The sequence below is a fragment of the Uloborus diversus genome, chromosome 4 (assembly GCF_026930045.1).
Source record: "Uloborus diversus isolate 005 chromosome 4, Udiv.v.3.1, whole genome shotgun sequence".
Lineage (NCBI taxonomy): Eukaryota > Metazoa > Arthropoda > Arachnida > Araneae > Uloboridae > Uloborus > Uloborus diversus.
The window spans coordinates 28,667,698-28,673,280 of NC_072734.1; the positions used below are offsets into that span (position 1 = coordinate 28,667,698).

Here is a 5,583-nt window from a genome sequence, read left to right on the forward strand (position 1 = left end):
CTTTATTAGGAGGAGGGAACTGCAACATTCTAAACACCAATCATGTTTTCTTTTTTCATTTTATGTTTTAAAAAAATTGCTGTTGTACTTATTTCTTCAAGGATGTCACAAATGAAGTATGAATTTTATTTTCAACTGGAGATGAAACACACTGAGGCATATATAAATATATGAGAATGTGTAACATTTTAGCATTTTGCTAACATTTTTCCATCAATTTTAGCTTTTATGCTAAAGAACTTTTGAACCCAGCTTAAACCCTGGTTCGCAGAAAGCTTTTCATTAAGTCTGCATAACGCTAAATTTTTTATTTTATTCAAGTAACTATTAACTAAACATGGGATTAACTGTTATGCTTTGATCCTATATTAAAGCATGTATTATTCTCCAACAGCATTATTTTTTGAAGGCTTTGGTCAGCTGGAAAAAAATTAACTTAGCGTTACGCATGAGACATCGAGAACCCCCCTAGGTGCTTTTTAACATTCATTACAACCAGAGGTGTGCTCTTTAAGGCAACTTCTCGAAACTTTTCTTCAAGATAAAATGTTAGTGATGTAAGTAACTTAATGATAATAAACTATGATAAGAAATACTCACATTTAGCATCTTTCCTTCTTGCTGTCAGCAAGAATTCTTTTATTTCCATTATTTGGCGAGGCTAGAACAAATAAAATTACATGACTTTTCAGAACCAGCTTAAACATTTGAAATGTTATTTTTAATTTAAAAATAACCCATTCTGAATGGCTTAAGAACAAGAATCATTCACAAGATATGTTATACAGAATGCTCCTATTAGCTGAGAAATTGCAGACCATGATTTTAGAATTATCATTGGTCTCTAGTTATAATGCAGATAGGCTTTCTAAATTTATTTGTTTCCTCAACTTTACCTTTGATTAGAGATGCAACCACCAATGATTTGAGCCTACAAATGAATATTTGATGATTTCAATTAAGTCTAAGTCAAACATCTGACTAACCTTTTAAGGCGAGTTCTGAATTTTCTGCAGCTGAACATCAAAGTTTCAAAAAATGTCATTGTAATAGGGAAGTTGCAACCTATTAAATGTTCATATGTTGGCTATTGTTAATTGACCCTCAAAACTAAAAATTTCACGATCACCGAATTTTAAAACACCGTGATCGATTTTTAATGAATTTTTTAAAATCCACGCCCAAAAGTGCGCTCTTCTGAAACGTCACGAGCTTACGTCACAGGGCACTAATGGGCAGCCTTCTGCCAAAGATCCCTTGTTTTCGCTAGGGACATTTTGAGCGCGCTGATATTTTTATTTTTTAGAAATTCAATAATCCTTTTGAACACACTATAGAGGCCGGATTCGTTAAAGCACAATCTTAATAATCTTCCTCAAGTAACACCAATGAGATATTCGAATATTTCCGAGAGGATGAGAGGTTTAATGCTCCAGAAACGTGAGGAGTTAAATGCGAGGAGAAAGCCTTTTACGTTTTGTCTTCGAAGTCGAATGCACGTCCTTCAGTTTCTCCCCTATCGGAAGAGCGCATGATGTCACTTCCTATGCCATTTGACGTCACAAGCACTTGAACTTTAAAAATTCATTTAAAAAAACTACTTATCGTATCGCACAAATTTTTTAACCTACGATGTTCATACATGTTACTCTATCATATAAAAATAAAATTGAAAAATCGAAAACTTCCCTATTGAATGAAAGCAATTTACAAAACAGTATAAGTATTTGACCTCAATTCTTACCAATATTTTGATACTTTCAGCAAAACTAACTCATTTTTAACCCGGGAGAACTCGCGGTACTTTTCGTCACACAACGCTTGCGGGGGGGCTCCGTAGGCCCGGAGTGGTTATTTCAGTAAATTAAGTTTGCAAAATATTTAAAAAAAAATTTTTCAGCACTGAATTATAATTATATAAACAGTCTCTAAAATATGTTTTAAAAAGTAAGGTTTCAGAAAGTTTTATGATACGTGAATCTAAATCTTCTGAGCATTACTGGAGATCGCTTTACTGTTCTGTGCCAACTTCTTCGTCATCATCTTCATTAAGGGAGTTCTCATCAATTGAAACCTCAACCAACAAGGTCTGCAATCTCTTCCTTTCATCTTTGTAGCTAAATAGCGATGCATTTCACAACCTCTTCCTTTACATTCACAATCTGAAATGAAAAGCGCGAGCTCTCGCTCGGGCCTCTGAGGCCCGAACCGGAATTTTCTGGGGAAAAGGGGGAATGTACATTCCTGAAAAGCATGTGGTCAGTATGTAAATCACCTCGAACGCAGCTACTGTAGACCACATTCATTTCCGTTGAAGGGGTGATTTTTGGCAGCGTAGTTTTGTAATGACCGGGCCTGACAGGCCCGATGCGAGTTCTCCCGGGTTAAAGTTTCAAATAGAAAAATTTCTAGAATACAGAAAAGTTGACGCTTTTGCATAAGATTGTAGAACTAAGTAAAACAAAAAAAAAAAATATACTATAAAAACATGTTTTTCTTGAAATTTTTATGTAAACATCAATATTAGGGTACAAAACATACGGCCTCAGGTATAAAACAAAATAGCTAAATAATGAGCTTTTATATCACACGTGTTAGAAAAGCGACTCACTCAAAGAACACTTCATTGTAGAGAATCTTTCTTCAATGAACTAGATTTAGCCTTTGACTTATATGCGTGATTCTTCAGACATTTTCTTACAATACGATGTAATACAAGGTAATACGGTAAGTACCCATTGATTAAAATTCTGGATAGTCATAGATGAACGCAATACTTTTGCTTTGTAAGAATACAATTTCCATTAACTTATATTTTTTCTTAGTCTTTACATGCTTTTCGATCTATACGGAGTGGGAAAAACTTCCTTCAGGCTTAAATCATGTAAAAACATGCATCACTGTTCATGTAACAGTAATATAGATATAAAAACATTCACAAAAACAAGCACAGAAACTGTTACTAGAATTGAATTAAAGAAACGATCAAATGTTAAAAATCAGTTTTTAATTGAACACATTCGCCAACTTACCATTGCTTAACAAATGGGAAGCAGCGTATTCTGCCTAAAATGGAAAACAGGACCATGAAAGTAAAATTTAAAACGCATGAATTGCATATAAAACAAATTTTAAACAATCGCTCTTTCAACAAAATTTACTTACCACACGGATGTTAAAAGATAGAAAAAATTACAATTATAAATCCCGAATATTGTATTATTTTCCCAAAATGGAGTAAGAATAGCACGGTCGCAGTGATACAATAAAAATTAAGAGTAAACAAGTTGGAGTGTTAATAAACATCAGACTGCACTCACAAGTAAACTGACGTCACTGCAGGTAGAAGACGGAGCAGGCAATTCGCAACTCCAGCGCTCGAATACGCTACCTTGCGATGATTAAAAAAAAGGAATTAAAGAAAATTAAAGAAAAAGGTAAAACAACAACAACAAGGTAAGTCCCAAATTTGGCGACAATTGGGAAAATTGCTAAATCGTAAAATATGCAGAATTGGCGAAAACATTTCCCCATTGCTTATAATTCCGTGGCGCCAAGTTCGTGTACCTTTAAGAAATTAAAATGAAGCGAAGCTAAAAGAATGCGAAACAAAACATCAGTAATTTTAATGGAGATTAGATTTATTCGAACTTTATTTTTTACGGCTTGTAACTTTTTTTCCTTTGTAGATAGAAGGTTATTTTTCGACCATAGGTCGAGATATTTCTCGAGTAAAAAATGTGGCTTTTTCCAACTAGGTCAAAAAGAAAACTGTGGGACCATAGACTAATAATAAGAGTAGACCGAGCTTTCTCATTCTTGCTGATAAAGAAAATTGGTTCATAGATGTATCATGTGACTAGTGGAAGGGCTTGGCGAAGACTTTGGCAGCATGGTTGCTAGATGGCAGCATTATCTATAGTTTGGCACTCGACATGTATTTTAAGACAATGTGTTTTCATTAAAAAAAACTTCCAGGTGCAGAGATTGAACTGTTTTTCTTTTAGTTATGCATTATTTTGACATTAGTAATAGTTTTTGATCAGTTTTCGGTAACTTTTATTTCATTTGGAGCTGTCAGCGTTGGTGTGAACGAAATGGCGTAAACATTTTGCGTTAACGCAAAAATGTACTAATCGGTATCTTAAATTGAAACTGTAGGTAAAAATCTTACCGTTTGCTGATTCTTCTTGGTCGCTTGCATCTTTTATTGCTTGGAGAGTTATTGAAATTGACTAAAGAAAATGCACAATGCTATCTAAACGAAAAACTCACTATATTAACAAAATATTTACAACTTAGAATAACAAATTTACAAATCGGACTCCATAAAAGATCATTCTTCCGTGTTCCATCAATTCTATTTATTTTATTTCGCGCTGGCGTTGATCGTCTGCTACGATTAACGCCCGCTGTTGCTAGGATATCCACCAGTCACATGGTTTGGTTTATGAGCAGAAAAAGGGTTGCCATAGCTCGGTCTACTCTTATTATTAGTCTATGGTTAGAGCATTAAAAAAAATTGCTTAGAACGCGGAAACTTCTACCCTTTTCAACGATATAAAATATTAATATGTGCAAGTAATTTTTCACCCCTTTAATAGCCAATAATAGGCAATTTACGTGAAATTTGGGCCTAAATTGGAATAAAAAAAGAGCTATTTATCGGATTTTTTCGAATTATAGCCTATGTTACTCAGTAAGGAGGCACCTTTCATACAGAGAAAGAATTTTTCAAATAGTGGCAATAGTTCCCGAGATTACCTCGAACATATACACACACAAAAATTCGTCCTCTCTCTTTATAATATTAGTATAGATTAAGAGATCGTATATAATTAGTTAGGTATTTAAAATAATTCATGGTATAATAATTAAAATCAGTGTTGTTTTTATAATTCGGTGTTCAGTTTAGTTGATTTTTGCACTGGAATTGTAAAATAAATCTCATTTCTAGGTTTGGGTAGGAAATAGTATGTAAGTGTAATTAGTTATTTTTTGCTTTTTATTTCCTAGGTGTTTTGTGAAAGCGGTTTTTTTTGAGCAATCACGATTGCTTATTGTTCTCACTTGACCGTTTTTGGCGTCCGTGCCTTTTTCAGCTTGGACCAGGCCTGCAGCACCACCGTCCTCCGGCGGCGGCGCGGCTGGTCCTGAGCACTGTCCCCCGAAATCCACTTTTGCTGGGCGGTGGCGTCCATGTCCCACACACACGAACGCCTACAGGGCCGTCGAGAGAGGGGGGCAAGCCTATGCATTGCACAGGGACCCGTGAGAGATTGAGGGGTACGCGAAGCGGGCCTAAGATAAAGATAAATCCCCCTCCCCCTTAAAAAAAAACTTTTTAGTTTGAAGGAATTCTTTCTCCTAGAGTTAAGATTAATAGTTAAGATTATTAGTTTTCAATCGAAGTGAATTCAGTGAAAGTGATGAGGCTCGAAGTGAGAAATTCTACTTGTCCTTATCTTCATAGCCCACCATCGACGCCTTGAACCAAAAATAAATGTGACTTTTTTTTTTGCGTGAATTCCAAGGCTAAAAAAAATTGCTTCTTTTTGAAAGCTAAACAGAATTTTAGTGAAA

The 5,583-nt window shown here is 34.9% G+C and overlaps 1 long non-coding RNA gene across 1 annotated transcript; it reads right to left on the minus strand.

Moving 5' to 3' along the window:
• Positions 1 to 597: 597 nt before the first annotated feature.
• Positions 598 to 3,299, minus strand: LOC129220400 (uncharacterized). The gene is made up of 3 exons (XR_008580465.1): positions 3,166 to 3,299; positions 3,033 to 3,066; positions 598 to 661 (listed from the first exon to the last, which is right to left on the minus strand). It is a non-coding gene; the product is annotated as an uncharacterized LOC129220400 (long non-coding RNA).
• Between the last annotated feature and the right edge of the window lie 2,284 nt (positions 3,300 to 5,583).